The following is a 17,568-nucleotide window of genomic DNA, read 5'->3' on the forward strand; positions in this document are numbered from 1 at the left end:
TTTTGCTCCTTGTCACTTGCCTAAAGTTTACTAATAAATGGGCATAAAGCAGCCTTATATTAGACGCTCAGATGTATTCTATTGGAGCTGCTTTAAATGTTTCCGTATTTAGGTTGTAGTGTTTAGCACAAGTATTGCGGTATTTAGCTAGATATGGATGAAGGAGGGTTGTCCATTATTTTTTCTTACTTAAAAAGGGTCTATGGTAGTCTTGTATAGCGTAAATGTGTTTTGTTTTTTTTTTGTGCAGAAAATCAGCTGTGTTTAATAGTTGTAGCAAAGTGGATGTGATTTTATGAAAACGCTATGCCTCCAGTGTAGAACTGTTCATTTTTGGCATGTTATTTTCCCAATAGGCTTTCATTGGGAGCCTGAATGAGAAAAAATGAACATGCAGAAAAACGCAATGTGTTTTGGTGCCAACTGCAGGAGACACGCAATGACAGAAAAAGCAGCATTTTTGCATGTAGGAACATGGCCTTAATTTAGAAAAAAAAATCTCCTCTACCGGACCCCACTGTTCTTTTGCACCACTGCCTATGTATCACATTGTGTAAAAAATTAGTCTGCACTCAGCTAGTATACAGAAGGTGCTGATGTAACGGACAATAAGTCCTAATCACAGTAACAGAAATATACACCGCACTCACGGATGGAATATATTGCAAAAAAGTCGTGTGACAATTTATTTGTGTACATACACATCAGAAACAAAATAATAGATCATATAAAGCGTATACAGATATCTGATCTGTATACGCTTTATATGATCTATTATTTTGTTTCTGATGTGTATATACACATTAAATTGTCACATGACTTTTTTGCAATATATTCCATCCGTGAGTGCGGTGTATATTTCTGTTACTATGTATCACATTGGACTCCTTGCTTCCTCTTCTGAAGGAAGTGTTTGCCACTGCTACAGCCAATCAATGGCCACTAAGTGACTACCGCAGTGACGTTCCCAATGCTCTATCATCAAGTGAGAGACAGAGATTGCTGCTGATTCGCTGCAATGGTCACTTTTACATAAGGATCAAAGGAAGCCAGGGAAATGGCTGGGAGCATGACCAGCAGTGCATAGGAGTGGGAAGGTTTTTTTTTTTTTTTTTTTTTAAATATAGAAACTACCATGGTCCCATATTTAAAGTAAAGAAAACTAGTAGACAACTCAATTTAAGATCCAGGATGGGAACTCCATGTGTACTTAATGTCTGCAACTGTGACATCACACTGCTGCCAATTACAGAAACCCCAGAGCACTAAGCAGAGGGAGACATGACTTTGGCAGGTGTGGTCCTTTAACTCTGAAAGCTTGCTTTGTATAGTGGTGTAGACTGTAAGCAAGAGTGATGCTGCTTTAAGAGGAAGGAGCACAGTGTCTGTTCCTGCTGTTTTACTGTGAAGAGGGTGGGCTTATATAGAGGAGGCAGGGGTGGGATTCAGCCGGTACGACCCGGTACGGGGCAGCCGTTTTCTAAAATTTCCATCTGCCAGCGTTCCGGTTACCACGCCCCCGGTCATCGGGCCCCCCCTGGCAGTGGCGTAGGAAGGGGGGGCGGGGGGGCGGGCCGCCCCGGGCGGCACAATGCGGGGGGCGGGTCGCCGGCGGCGCAGAATTTACCTGTTCGCATCTGGGCTTCAGAAAAATGGCCGCCGCGATCTCCATCTGCGCATGCGCGGCATCCCGCGGCCATTTTCCTGAAGCCCCGGGCAGCAGAGCACTCCACCTGCGCACGCGCGGCCTCAGGAAGATGGCCGCCCCCACCGATAAGCAGATAGAGCAGGATCGTGGTCAGGTAAGAAGAACTTGTTGTTTTTTTTTAATTATTATTGAGAGCGGCGATCGGGGGGGGGGGGCAGGGCAGAAAGCTGGACACAGGGGGGCACAAAGCTGGACACTGGGGGGCAGAAAGCTGGACACTGGGGGGCAGAAAGCTGGACACGGGGGCAGAAAGCTGGACACGGGGGCAGAAAGCTGGACACGGGGGCAGAAAGCTGGACACGGGGGCAGAAAGCTGGACACGGGGGCAGAAAGCTGGACACGGGGGCAGAAAGCTGGACACGGGGGCAGAAAGCTGGACACTGGGGCAGAAAGCTGGACACGGGGGCAGAAAGCTGGACACGGGGGCAGGATGACAGACATGGCGTCATGACTGGAGACACTGGAGGCAGGATTGGAGACAGATGGGGCAGGATGGATACGATGGAGACAGATGGGGCAGGATGGGAAGATCATATGGGGCAGGATAGATACTCATTAGGGCAGGATGGGAGAATATATGGCTGACGCCAGGAATGAGACACACGGGGGCCAGGATGGCGAATATTATTACCATAGGGGCTAATTAAGGGATATTATTACTGCAGTGATGTATTTATTTTATTTTTTGAGTACTGTTTTAAATGGAGGGGCGGTCCTATTACTGTGAGAGTGACACTATGTCGCCTTCTTCATGTGATGTAATGTAGAAGTTGGGAAAATTAAGTAATGTGTTCTGCAAGTGGAACTCGTGATAACTGTGTTATTTCCTGCAGAGACGAGTCCTGGCTGGATGAAGTGATGGCGGTCTGTGCGGGATGAAAGATGAAGGACTTCACCTAGAGATGTCACTGGTGAGTCAGTGTGTTACCTATACACTGACACTATCCACTGTATACTATATACTGAGGTCCTGTGTATGTCACCGGTGATCACTGTATTACCTATACACAGACGCTGCATACTAAGTACAGATCTCCTGTGTATAATGGCACTTATGGTGATAGTATTGTGTTTTTTTTATTATTGATCAGTATTGTAGTATTCAGTCACTATGTGGTGGTAATATGTGGTCTGGTCATGATGTTGTGGTATTTGTTCCTTGTATTTGATATTATTCGATCACTGTGGTGGTAATATGTCATCTGGTCATGGTGTGGCGGTATTTGTGCCTTGTAGATAGTATTATAGGTCACTGTGGTGATATGGTGTCTGGTCTGTCTATTGAACTGGGCGTGGCTTATTAGTATGGGCGGGGTTATTGAAAATGGGGGTGGCCAAAATTCCGGCCGCCGCGACTTAGAGGACCTGTTGTTAAAAATTTTAATCCCACCCCTGAGAGGAGGTAACTGTCTATCTCTCTCCCTCTTTCTGTCACCGGATGAACTGGATGAAACATCAACGCCCTCCCACCCTGTTATAATCACTGTCCTATAATATTTTATTTTACCATTACTTGTATATTAAGGAATGATTTATTGTATTTGTTTAATTAGCCTTTGTATATCTTGTGCCATGTCCAATTGTATCATGGCTATAAAGAGCATTAATCTCTAAGCCCAAGGGAAGGGCAATCCTTCAGCCATGGTTCCCTAGAGGTTTCCTCCACAGGTTTTTTTTTCCTCTCCTGAGCTGTAGGATGACTTTGTGAGTCGGAGGTTTGCCAAGTTTAGTCCCCTTAATGCTTTTGCAGGGGCATCTACTTTATAAGTTTACCAAAGTGATTTAAAAAAAAGAAAAAGGCTAAAAGTGTCATATGGGACTAGGAATTTATATCCCGTCCTTGCTTTGCGGTTTAGGAATCAGGTGGATGTTGCAGACAAGTTAATGTGGACGCATTTTAACTAATAGAGGTTGTAAAACCTCATGGTGGTGAACAAGCTCAGCTTTGGTGGCCAGACTCAAGGATGTTGTAATGGTATTGTCAATCAAGGGCAGGCACAGTGGTTATACACAAATTGAGGATAATAGGGTTATTGGTGCCCTGAAAGTTTACTGGCTCTGTTTGAATGGCTCCCAGTGCGTGCCACTCCTTTATGGCTGTCTGTCCTGGTGCTGTATGTAGGACAACTGGGGATATCGCAGTACTTGTGAATCCCAGTGTATGAGCACTTCCCCTGACTTCTACTGTGATTTGTTTTAGTCCTATGATTTAAATAAAGCTTTGGCCATATTGACAACCAAAATGATGTGTTTTGTGTATTTATTCCAGTGTCTGTTTACTGTAGTTATGGTTGTTTTGGTTATGGGACAGACCCCCTTTCCATCTTAAAAGTCATGAGCTCTGAGGCTTTGCAAAAATGTAGATGGCACAAGCCACTATATTGCACATCCAAGAATATAGAATGGTAATTCACTAAATACTGTCCCAATACCAAGCAAGTATTTTCTGTTAATCAGTAGGTTGGACCTGCAATTCTGATTAGCTCTTTATTATAGAAAGCCCATATAAACATACTTGCTTACTTTCCGACAGTAGACATTGATTGTAGCCAGCATATGTTTCATACATGAATCATATCTTCAATTATCTCATTACAACACGAAAGTGCATTGCTTTAGAATCATAGTGCTCACACAAGTGTCATGTTCTAGTGATTTCGCTATTAATTCATATAACTAATTCATATAACCTCCAAATGAAAGTTACACCATAGCCAATTTGTCACTAGATTTCACTATGCAAACTGACAATGTTGGTAATAAATTTCACACCTTCTGGGATTGGTGTAAACTTTCATTTTACACTTTCAAAAAGGATTTTAAATTCCTACTTCAATCGCTGGTCACCTAGCCTGATTGACATCTCCTCAGTGTCCCTCCTCCCTGCTGAAATCTAACACTGATCAGTACAAGCTGCAGATGTCTGTCTTGCTCAGTGGTTGCAGACTGAACTTTCACTCTATCATTTAATTTTAAAGAGTTATTCTACCCCAAAACATGGATGGGATCTAACTTTCTGATCCAAACTACTGGGCTCTGCAGTCTGCATTATTGAACTCTGATACATTCATTATCTATGAGACTGATAGAAAATAACCCTTTACTATTCATGTGGACATACCCTCAAGGATAAGCCTGGTGGCATACCCTCTAAAGGGGTTTTACTTTCTATGCTCACAGCCAAAAGTATACAGCACAGTCTGCTTTGGGTGCTTGATACTCAAATATGAATATAGGCTTGATATCATCCAGGAGCAGCAGCGCAGCCAGCCGACGGAGCCGCCGCCTGCAGTGGAGGAGACCAGCACCAGCGATGCCGCGGGTAAGCCTGCAGACCCTGCCCCGGTAGCTGAGGACACCGCCCTGCTAGTGCCCGTTGACTCTCCCCTGCCACCACCACCCGGCCGGGTGTGTAGCCGCCTAGAATGTGAAAGGCCCTGGGAGACCCTGAGGACCTCTAACACCCCAATGCAGCCCACTAAACAGACTGTGGACGTCCAGGGGGAGTGGATGACTTTCAGGTGGGCCCACACCACCACCGACCTGATCGGGTTCCCTGGGGAGACTCAGTGAGATGGAGAGTGGATCGAAGTGGTCACCCAGCAGGAGTACCGCCGGCAGCAGGCCTTGCAGCGAGAGCAGAGTGAGCAGGAGGAGAAGCTCAAGCGCCAGGCCACGCATGAAAAGGATCTGCGAGCCAAGGCCTGGGCCAGAAAGATAGGCCATGGAGACCGGGGCCCACGGAGGTGCGGGACCGTAGTAGTGTTTCACCTCGATGCCGGCTGGGGGTTCATTAAGGAACCGGACCTTTACCCAGAGGTCTTTGTAAACAGATGGGATGTGGATGCGCACTTGATGGAGGGCCACCCTGGTAGGGAACCTCTACCCTGGTGACCGCATCACCTACACCAGGCATTGGGGAGACAAAAGATGGTATGCTCTCCACGTGCACAAGCACGAACTGAACGAGGGGAGACCGCCATCTAGAGACTCGGAGCCGTTGCCACCAGAGGTTCCATATGGCCCAACACTGCCCCCATCTGACCAGGTGAGGGACACAGCTGCCCATGACAGAGCAACCGTTGTTCTGTGCTCCAGATGTGCCGGTGCTCTAGTGGAACAGAGGACTGTGAGTACGCAGACTCCCATTCAGAGTGCAGACGCACTGTACGTAATGCCGGGTAGCCGTTCATAACCAAGGGGACTGCCTCCGCCAGTGCTACCTCCGGAACTGTTTCAATAATTCAAAAATCTTGAACTGACTGTACATAGTTTGTACATAGTTATTTAACTCTTTTTGCTGCTGTTAAAGTTTATTGAACCCGGCCAGGGTATTTCTTAAAGAGGTCCTCAGTTTCAGGAGGATCCTAGGAGTTTGCACCAGTTTGCACAAAGTTGTTTAAACAGAACTGCAGAATCATGAACTTTGCATGATCGGAACTTTGTTTGTAAATAGTTTGCACCTTCTTAAAGGTGCTTCCTACTGGTTTTACAAAGGAAGTTTTTACAGAGACTGCTTCTAAAAGAGACTGTTGCTAATCTTGTTGTGAGAACTGCTTTGTTTTTCAGAGACCTGAAGAAAAACCCGTTGTTGTGGCAGAATTCCGGGTCGGGATACACGCCTTGTAGCCTGCCTAAGGCCAACGTTGGGGGTTAATAACGGGTCCCTCGCATCGTTCCTGTTGTTACAGTATTAATATTTTGCACTACCTCAGAAAAGAGACTTAAGTTCGCCCTTAAAGGGAATGTGAATTAATGCACTTTGCCAGATTAGACTTGAATATAGATAGAATTGTGTTTTACATAGTCGATAGTATGTAGCTGATATTATAGAGCACTTTGAATAAATGAAAGAGAAAATGCAGTGAGCCCATGGGGGTTGATAGACTGTCCTGCACTTGAAGAAGAGTAAAAGTAATCAGATATTGATTTGCACTTGAATAAAGAAAAATGCTTGATTTGCACTTAATAGATAGTATACCTGTAAGGGTAATTGTATTTCATAGTTAGTTCTAAGTTATGTTGTTTTGTTAATGATTCCGTATTGCCTAGAAGTGGATCCACAATGTATATATGTTTTTGTTATGCAACGTTCAAGAGTCCTCACCTCCCATAATGGGAAGCATCAGTTCATGTTAACTTGTTTTATAGCATTTCAAAAATTTATATGTCTTTTGCTAATGTATTGTTGTTTTTCTTTTCCCAGTCTGGGAGTACTGGATTTAACGGGGGTGGGGGGGGGTGGGGGGAATTGGGGAAGGAGTGCAGCGCCCCAGGGTCCTGGTCGTTGCAGTAATGTCATTTTCCTCTAGGGGAGAGTGATGTTACGTTTGGAGGCAAAGAAGGACAACTGCATCCAGGTATTACAAACATGCAACACATTTCAAACTCCAGACCACCAGGGGGAGCTCTTGCTCCTATTTATTAGGTCACTCCCCACACATTGGTAAAACTGGTGACCTGTAGGGAAAGTTAGTTAGTTGCTGGCTGAGCTTCGCTCAGGTAGTTGGTCCCTGACAGGGGTGGGATACTGTCAGAGATCGAGACAGAAGGACACGGACTGTGCATGCCCTCAGAGCTGCAGCTCCTAGAAAGAGACATTGAAGGCAGAACTGTATTACAGCGAGCATGCAAAGAAGTCATAGCAAAGGAGTGGATACCAGAAGGGGACCAGCCCTACACAGGCTGCCTCCTTCTGAGGCGCAGGATCCCGGTAGCCGGAACACCGAAGAAGCAACGACCCTTTATGCCTTGCTCCAGAGACCGTCAGGACAGCTAATTTTACGTTACCTGTCCGCCCTATACCCAGGAGGCAAGGTGGCACCCCTTAGAGGCTGGGGCATGATAGAGTCCCTATAAACCGCCTCAAGCCACCGGTCATACGGGTTTGTCCTATCCTATCCGGGGGACAGAGAGAGAGAGACATAACATCTACAACAGTTGTGAGGACCTTATGAGAAGCTTAGCAGTAAGGGACTACAACACTGCAGCGCTAGAGGAAGGCTACTGATTTCCACCTGGACAAGGGAACTCTGGACTTGCCTCCAAACCGGCCGGACTCTGCCAGCCCTGTGATCTGGTGCCCTGGACTGTGGATGCTGAAGTCTTCAGTAAAGGTAAAGAGACTGCAACCTTGTGTCTTCGTTCTTCTCTGCGCCTCTTACCATACCACCATCTACACACCGAGAAGCCCTGGGGACATACTTCACCTGTGGGAAGTGTAGGGATTTCACTCACTCAGGTGCGACGGCTGACACGTAGGAGGCAGGTTCCAACAAAAGTTCAAAGGTTTATTACCTCATAAACCACATGGCAAAAATAACAGCAAACAAAATAGCCTTTAGTTCAGGAAAAGAAAAACAACGTGTCCAGTCCTTCAGGCTCAGTCCTATAGCCTTAACACACTCAGGAGGGTTTCGCCTCCACACATATCCCCCTGTGTTAAGCATTAGCCTGTCTTATATAAAGCTAACCACACCCAGTAACCCATCACATGATTAGCCATGTGGTCTGACATCACCACAGGTCCTGAACACACACATATACACATGGTTATATACAACAAAGAAATAGTCCGGGCTACATTACAGCAACAAGGCACTTATGTGGCACATACCTCCCATTGACTACACACCCTTTAGCCATGCTACATACCTCCCCCCTCTGCCTAAAGCCGTGGGGCTTGGCACTTTTCCCCACTAAACAAGGGATTCTTGATAGGGCATCCGCATTACCGTGCAGCTTTCCGGCCCTATGTTCCACATGGAAACTGAAGTCCTGCAGGGCTAAGAACCAACGGGTGACCCTAGCATTTCTACCCTTTGTTTCCCTCATCCATCTTAGTGGGGCATGGTCAGATATCAGTCTGCATTTACGACCCAGCAGATAGTACCGTAACGTGTCCACCGCCCACTTTATGGCCAAACACACTTTTTCCACGACTGAGTAGTTCTTCTCAGATGAGGACAGCTTTCTACTCAGATAGAGCACAGGATGCTCCTCCCCATGTAGCTCTTGGGAAAGAACTGCTCCTACCCCAACATCTGAGGCATCGGTCTGAAGAATAAATTCTTTATTAAAGTCGAGCCATCAGAACGGGCTGCTTACATAAAGCCCCTTTCAACTCTTGGAAGGCTGAATCTGTCTCTTCAGACCATTTAACCATCACCGATTTTGTCCCCTTTAACAGATCAGTCAGAGGCGCAGCCACTGTGGCGAAGTTCGGGATGAACCTTCTGTAATATCCCACGATTCCCAGAAAGGCTTTAACTTGCTTCTTGGAGAGTGGTTTCGGCCATGTTTGGATTGCCTCCACTTTCCTGATTTGGGGCTTTATTTCTCCACGACCCACTATATAGCCTAGGTATTTAGCTTCTTCCTTACCCAAGGCACACTTCTTCGGGTTTATTGTAAACCCTGCCTCTCTCAGAGCATCAAACACCGCTTGGACTTTCTCCAGATGACTCTCCCAGTCCGGGCTAAAGATGACGATATCATCTAGGTACGCAGCAGCGTAGGCCTTATGGGGTGCAAGGACTCTATCCATAGCCCTCTGGAAGGTTGCCGGAGCTCCCTGTAGACCAAACGGCATCCGGACATACTGGAAGCATCCATCAGGTGTCGAAAAGGCCGTCTTCTCCTTGGCTTCCTGTCCCATGGGGATCTGCCAATACCCCTTTGTCAAGTCCAAGGTGGATATATATCTGGCGTGCCCAAGCCTTTCGATGAGCTCATCAACGCGGGGCATGGGATAAGCGTCAAACTTGGAGACCTCATTCAACTTCCGATAGTCGTTGCAAAACCTCCATTCTCCATCAGGTTTTGGGACCAGGACAATTGGGCTTGACCAACCGCTCTTGGATTCCTCGATGACTCCAAGCTTCAACATACGCTCCACTTCCTTGGAGATAACTTCTCGACGAGCCTCAGGAATACTATAGGGCTTCACATTCACCCGCACATGTGGCTCTGTTAGGACCTCGCGCTCTATGACCTTCGTGTGTCCTGGCAACTCTGAAAACAGGTCCCTGTTTTTCTGGAGTAACTCCCGGCACTGCTGTTTCTGGGACTTCGATAGCGTCTCCGCTATAGTAACCGCTCCAACCTCACCTTCTGGGTTGCTTAACAACGATGGAGATACTGTCGGCTCTCTATCTTGCCACGGCTTGATAAGGTTGACATGGTATACTTGGAATGGTTTCCGTCTTCCTGGTTGGTGAATTTTATAATTTACTTCACCAAGTTTCTCGACAACCTCATATGGCCCTTGCCATTTGGCCAAGAACTTGCTCTCCACCGTCGGAACTAACACAAGAACTTGGTCTCCCGGATTGAACTGCCTCACTCTTGCAGACCGGTTGTAGACTCTGGCCTGAGCTTCTTGTGCCTGGAGTAGGTGTTTTCACAATAGGCATCACCTTTGCAATCCTCTGCTGCATCAGGGCCACATGCTCAATGACGCTTCTGTGGGGCGTGACTTCGGCTTCCCAGGTTTCCTTGGCTATATCCAGGAGTCCTCGCGGATGTCGGCTATATAGAATCCTGTGGAGGCCTGTGGAACTTCACGAATGGAAAACATCAGGTAGGGTAAGAGACAATCCCAGTCTCTACCATCTTTCTCTATAGCTTTTCTCAGCATGCTCTTCAGGGTCTTACTAAATCTCTCAACAAGGCCATCTGACTGGGGATGGTACACCGAGGTCCTCAACTGGGAGATTTTCAGGGCTTTGCACAACTCCCTCATCACTTTGCTCATGAAAGGTGTCCCCTGGTCAGTCAGGATCTCCTTCGGCAGACCTGTCCGGGAAAAGACATGGACCAACTCGCGGGCTATACTCTTCGAGGAGGAATTTCTCAGAGGAATTGCCTCAGGATAGCGTGTGGCATAGTCCAGGATGACTAATATATACTGATGGCCCCGGGCTGATTTAACTAAGGGACCGACCAAGTCCATGGCAATTCTCTCGAACGGCACCTCAATAATGGGCAGGGGCACAAGGGGGTTCCGGAAATGAGGAGTGGGAGCAGTTAGCTGACATGTAGGGCAGGACCTGCAGTAGTTCACTATTTCCCGGTGACACCCAGGCCAATAGAACCTCTGCACAACCCGTTCCTGCGTTTTTTCCACCCCTAGGTGTCCACCCAAGATGTGTGAATGGGCCATGTCCAACACCTTCCGTCTATATGGACCCGGCACTAACAACTGTTCTACCAACTCCTCCCTTATTTTCGTGACCCGGTACAACAACTCCCCCCTCATCAGAAAATGGGGAAATCTTGTGTCTGCCCCCGGCTCCTGTACCACCCCGTCAATAACTGTGACATTATTAAAGGCTTCCCTCAGAGTGGGGTCCTTATGTTGGGCAGTCCCAAAATTTTCACCGGTGACCTCTAACTCCAGAATGTCAGATGCAGGGGATACTTCCTCCTCATCCCCAACCAGCACACAAAAAGGAAACCTGTCTGTCTCTGGGTGTGCTGACACCCTTCCAGGGTTCACTGGTTCCCTACACTTGCTAGGGAGCTCAGAACCTTTTCCCCACAAATCCCAAAACAGACAGAAATCCCGGCCAATAATTATAGGGTGCAACAAGTCCTGCATGACACCGACTATGTGGGACTCAGTGCCACATGCCGTTTCAATGTCCACCCTGGCCAAAGGGTAGTCCTTGGCATCACCATGTATGCACCGCACGCCGACCTTTCCCGGGAGCAGGTGGAGAGGGAAAGTGGCCCTTACCAGGGTCACTAAGCTCCCTGAGTCCAACAGCGCCGTTGCTGCTCGACCGTTCACCCTTACGGGACACGCTTGAGGTCCCTCGTTGGGCGGAGAGTTCACACTGCAGGCTGGATACGCATAGTATGAACAACGGCGTCCCATGCTGCAGTCCATCTGCTCAGTGGTCTGGGAACAACGGGCAGCTATATGTCCTGGCCCCCATGGCACCTCCAGCAAATAATATCACCCGTAGGGACCTTGGGCACCACCTCCCCCACCCTTTGTGACCTTGGACGCGCCACCCCTTTTTGGGACTCAGCAGCTTTCTGGGACCCCCAGTATGGCACGGGCTGCCTCCCAAAGGAGCCTTCCATCCCTTGGTATTTCTCGACCAGTCCGATCAGTTCGTCGGCATTCTGGGGATCACCCTGGGCAACCCAAGTCTGTATGGACCTCGGGAGGGAATGCACAAACCGATCCATCATCACTCGTTCCACCATCTGTGCAGGTGTACATGACTCTGGCTGCAGCCATTTCTGGGCCAGGTGCAACAGATCAAACATTTGAGAGCGAGGCGGTTTGTCCCGGTGATGGGCCCAGCTGTAAACTCGCTGTGCACTGACAGTCAGTGTCACCCCCAAACGTGCGAGAATCTTGACTTTCAATTTGTGATACTCTTTGGCATCCTGCAAGGTCAAATCATAGTACGCCTTCTGGGGCTCTCCCGTCAGGTATGGCGCCAGTACCTCTGCCCACTGCTTTGGTGGGAGTTTTTCCCTCTCAGCGACCCTCTCAAATACCGTCAGGAAGGCCTCAACATCATCCCCGGGGGTCATTTTCTGCAATGCGCGTCTTACCGTCTTCCGGACGTGGGTGTCATCAGCCAGACCTGGGGTTGGGGCACTTGTCTTGCCCTGGATGGCGGTTGCCAGAAGCTGCATCTTCTCCCGTTGCTCCTGCTGGCTCTGTTGCATCTGCTGCCGTTGCTCCTGCTGGCTCTGCCTGTCATGGTTCCCAATGGCAAGGGAACGTAAGAAACATATAAATAACGAACGAGCTCTCGGGTGATGGAAACTCGAGTTGACCGTGAGCTAAATCTACCACACAACTAATAGTAGCCAGGGAGCATACCTACGGCTTCCTAAATGCCACGCGCCAGCCGGAGGACTAACTAAGCCTGGTAGAGGAAGAAACAGACCTGGCTTACCTCTAGGGAAATACCCCAAAAGATGATAGCAGCCCCCCACATGTAATAACGGTGAAATAAGAGGAAAAGACATACACAGTATGAAAGTAGATTTAGCAAAGAGAGGTCCACTTACTAGATAGCAGAAGGATACAAAAGAGGACTTCACGGTCAACTGAAAACCCTTTCAAAAAACCATCCTGAAATTACTTTAAGACTCCTGTGTCAACTCATGACACAGGAGTGGCAATTTCAGCCCGCAAGAGCTTCCAGCTACAGAGAATTACAAAAACTGCAAACTGGACTAAAGATACAAAACAAAAGGACAAAGTCCACTTAGCTGATCAGCAGACTAGTAGCAGGAACATGCAACCGAAGGCTCTGGTTACAATGATGACCGGCAAGGAAATGACTGGAGAGCAAGGCTAAATAGGAAACTCCCAAACGCTGATGGAAGCAGGTGAACAGAAGCAGCAAAGTGCAAACAAGTCACCAGTACCACCAGCAACCACCAGGGGAGCCCAAAAAGCGGATACACAACATCTGCCGTTGCTCCTGCTGGCTCTGTTGTATCTGCTGCTGGCTCTGTTGTATCTGCTGCATCAACAGCCTGTTGGTCTCTTGCTGCCGTTGCTCCTGCTGTGACTGCAACTGGACCAAGTGTTTCAGCAGGTCCTCCATTTTCCCCAGCTGGCTTACAACAGACTTGACCCAGGACATTCAACACAGACTTTCGTCTCCGCTGGGAACGCTGCCCGCATTCTCCACCAATTGTAGGGATTTCACTCACTCAGGTGCGACAGCTGACACGTAGGAGGCAGGTTCCAACAAAAGTTCAAAGGTTTATTACCTCATAAACCACATGGCAAAAATAACAGCAAACAAAATAGCCTTTAGTTCAGGAAAAGAAAAACGTGTCCAGTCCTTCAGGCTCAGTCCTATAGCCTTAACACACTCAGGAGGGTTTCACCTCCACACATATCCCCCTGTGTTAAGCATTAGCCTGTCTTATATAAAGCTAACCACACCCAGTAACCCATCACATGATTAGCCATGTGGTCTGACATCACCACAGGTCCTGAACACACATATATACATGGTTATATACAACAAAGAAATAGTCCGGGATACATTACAGCAACAAGGCACTTATTTGGCACATACCTCCCATCGACTACACACCCTTTAGCCATGCTACAGAAGGTATACCATCTAGCTGCCATAACATCACCCCAGCGGACCCCTTAAAGCAGCGTCGGTCACCCTGACCGAATACCACAGGTGGCGTCACGAACATTTCCCCTTTAAAGACCTTTCCCTTTAATACGGACGTCCCAGGGCCACGGACCGGGTCAGCCACCGTGACATCCCCCCTGTGAACCGAAGGACCCGGTACCGAGTACCCCACGGCCCCATGGGGCCGCTCCCAACTCTCTGCAATTAACAGCAACATAGTACATGTGTCTGATCATCGGATACAGTGTCTCATAGATTGTAAGCTTTTGTGAGCCGGGTCCTCACGCCTCCTGTCCTATTTCTAAAGGGTATTTACTGTAAAATAAAATTTCAAAAATGCAAATTTCTTACTGGGTCATTTTCTTGTACATGATATGAGGAGCCTGAATGACCTATTTTTGCAGAAAATGTGTTCTAGGAAAGCTGAGTGATAATTAATATGGCCAGTGGTTTGCTGCTTCCAGCTTCCCTTTACTCGTGACTGACTTTTGCATAGTTCTGCTGCAATTTATCCCTGTGTAAATGCTGATATGCCATGCACGAGTTTTGTAAGGTTTTTTTTGCCAACCACTATGGGCACTGGTTGAGCTGCAGTTGTCACTTTTGTATGTCAAGTGTGTGTTTATGGAAAGGTAGCATATAAGGTGAATGTGTTATGTCACATCCCATGTACTTGAAAGTATGGATTAATCGATGTATTTCCATTCCATTAGATGTGTAGCACTGGTCTTGACCTTGCCATTGCACATTCTGTCCATGTAATTTTGCAGATTCCATTATCCTGCATTTTTAGGGTTTTCTTTCCTATAGAGAGGTAATTGTCCTTGGGTTTTGTTTTCCGTTGTGCTGGTTCTGTCTTCTTCATTTATTGTACTTCCCTTCCTCACTGCTGTGATATTTTCTGATGCAGTCTCCAGGGCCCAATGTTCATGTCTCCGCTTCCCCCGTCCTCACACTTTCTTCCTGAAGGGCTCCTTCCCTGGTGATTCAGCTTGTTTTTTAAGCTGTTTTTCCCATTTTTCTATCTCCCATTTGCCTTTGAGTCTTCCTTATGGGATCTGTTATTCTTCCTACGCTTTGTTCCTCCTCTCATTGCTGCTGCTGTCTCTTTCCATTCCTCTCCCCACTCTCTGCTCTACTGAGGGCCCAGGTTTCCCTTGGCTCTCCTGCCTTCCATCTGCAGACTGTCCTGACACTGACAGATGGTGCCTGTCACTCCTAGCTCCTTCCTCCCTCCCAGCACTGCTCAGAGCTGCCCCTGATGGCTGCCTCCTGGCACAGAGCATGGCGGCTGACAGAGGAGGGGGGTCTCTGGGGATGATGCTGGCAGGAGGAGGTGTTTAGCAGTGGCAGAGGGAGGGAGAAGGGGTTCCGTCGTATTTAATTAGCAGAGAGATTAACGCAACCCCCCCTAGGGCTGCGGATGTCCTGTGCCAGAAGCTGTGCTGTGCTCTGCAGCAGGGTATTTAAACCTTTTCCGAGCAGAATAGAAATTAGTGCAAAAGCTGCATAGCATTTAGATGAATAGCACTGCCGTAAATCAAGCACTCAGCACCCTGTATCCAAACAGGACTGAAGTATAATACTGTGACCTTGCTGCTTTTAAATACTGCATCAATAATGATTTTCAAGCAGCAGATCTTACAGCCCAATAGTGCCCATGTGTACCCAGTCAATATATTTAGCTTTTAACATTTTCCACTTTTTTTTCCCATCAGTTACATAACTAGATTCCCATACAATCCCACACATGTAAAAACATGAACACTAGGGAGTTTCCATCCTAAACACATTTATTTTCCTCACTTATATAGTGCCGTTAATTCCACAGCGCTTTACAGACACTATCGGCACTGTCACCATTGGGGCTCACAATCTAGATTCCCTATCGGTATGTTTTTGGAGTGTGGGAGGAAACCGGAGAACCCACGCAAATACGGGGAGAACATACAAACTCCTTGCAGATGTTGTCCTTGGTGAGATTTAAACCCAGGACTCCAGCATTTCAAGGCTGCAGTGCTAACCACTGAGCCACCCTGCAGCCATTCTCCAAAGGATATGCCAAGGCAGGTTTCTTGGTTTCATGCCCATGGATCCTCTACATATAGAAAAGTAGAGGAACCTTGAATTTTAGGTTCAGGAGGTGGGTGAAGAGGTGCATGTCTCTCTCCACTGAGGAAGCAATCTCTTCATCCACAGCCATCTTGTGCGGAGTGGAGGTTAGGAGACCCCTTTTTTAAGGTAGGAAGTGATAGGAGCCGAGGGTGCTCTCGTAAATGGCTCTCTATATTTGCTAGTATGCAAGTTGTAGAAATTACTGAGAAAGTATGCAGCTACTTCACTAGACTGAAGGGTTGGGGTCAGAGTCTGAGATCTTGTGGATATGTCATAGATGTCTGTGATGGGAACATCAATTTTAAGCGAAGAGGTGAGGTATCCTGTGTGACATCAATGTATGAGTAATGGGTACAGATTCCAACCTTGCCTCCTGATATTCATTGCATAATATATGGATATGCCATTAATGTTTAAGATGGAAGAACTTTTTCTTAGTTGATCTGCCAGTCCATTGTATCATAAAAGTTGGAACAGTTTAAGAACAGCTCAGGTGAGCTTCATTTCCGTCCTTGTGTTGTCCTTGTAAACAAGACACTGACCAACATAAGTGAATGGGACAATTCATATATGGATCAGTCAGTGAGGGGGTGGGAATCGCAGAATGCCCTAGTCTTGTCTAGTTTGCTGACAAGAGAGCGCTAGTTACATATGTGCCAACTAGCGACTGCCCCTATCTGCGATATAAACGAGTGCGAAGAGCTGCATACATATACAATCGCATTCTCAGTTTGTGGAAGTAACTGGCCCGAGAAATCATACATTCATGTGAACTCTGCCTTCCAGGCAGTTCTTTCGATACATTTAAGAATATCTGAATGATGAATAATGTTGATCACAGACCTTTCCATCTCTTGAACTATCGAAAGAAAGCAATATTTTGGGTACAGACTAGGAAAAGTAGTAGTAAGTCGAGCTGACCGTACAACTAACAGAACCCTAGAGAAACCATTGTGTATTTACGCTTCACATATACTGTACTTGAGTCTTTGGAGAGGCACAATATCAATAAGTCCTGAAAAAATATAAAAAAATCTGATATTTGTCACTACTTTCTTAGCTATTTTTATCGTGGCAGCATTTAGAAACCAATCATTTCGCTTCCTAGAATGTAATTATGGTTTGTGTGAGTACCCAGGGCAGCTTCACTTACATGAACCAGTCCAGATCTTGTACGTTGGCAAAGCGCTAAGGACCATTCTAGTGTTGATGAGCCCAACTACATCCTCCAACAGCAGCTCATTGCAGATTTCAGTACCTAATTAAATGCAGCAAAAAAGGTCATGAAGATGAAAATAGTAACATCAGTGTAATACATTTACTAGCCCATGTTAGTCAATGGTGGGACTTTAAATCTAACAGTTTGACAATGTTCTCAGTATATTGTTCATTGCAATACATTCAAGATTAAATCTTTTTGGTATTTAAAAGAAAAAAGGGGGAAGGAAAGGTTATGTGAGTGTGACACATTCCAGCCCCCTGCATGTGCTTTTTATAGCCCTATCAACAGGTTTGTACACAACCTACAATTTTAGCTGAGCAGTCAATCGTTTAACATCAAAAATAATACAGGAAGGCTTGAGGGTGATTACCATTATTACCTCT

General features: G+C 46.9%; 1 long non-coding RNA gene across 1 annotated transcript in view; it reads right to left on the reverse strand.

The window, feature by feature from the left end:
- LOC143764458 (uncharacterized) overlaps positions 1-17,128 on the reverse strand; it is a 243,780-nt gene extending 226,652 nt beyond the window's left edge. Inside the window, exon 1 of the long non-coding RNA XR_013213202.1 lies at positions 17,117-17,128. This is a non-coding gene — a long non-coding RNA (uncharacterized LOC143764458). The remainder of the gene's footprint in view (positions 1-17,116) is intronic.
- Between the last annotated feature and the right edge of the window lie 440 nt (positions 17,129-17,568).

Source organism: Ranitomeya variabilis, chromosome 4 (assembly GCF_051348905.1).
Source record: "Ranitomeya variabilis isolate aRanVar5 chromosome 4, aRanVar5.hap1, whole genome shotgun sequence".
NCBI classification, from domain to species: domain Eukaryota; kingdom Metazoa; phylum Chordata; class Amphibia; order Anura; family Dendrobatidae; genus Ranitomeya; species Ranitomeya variabilis.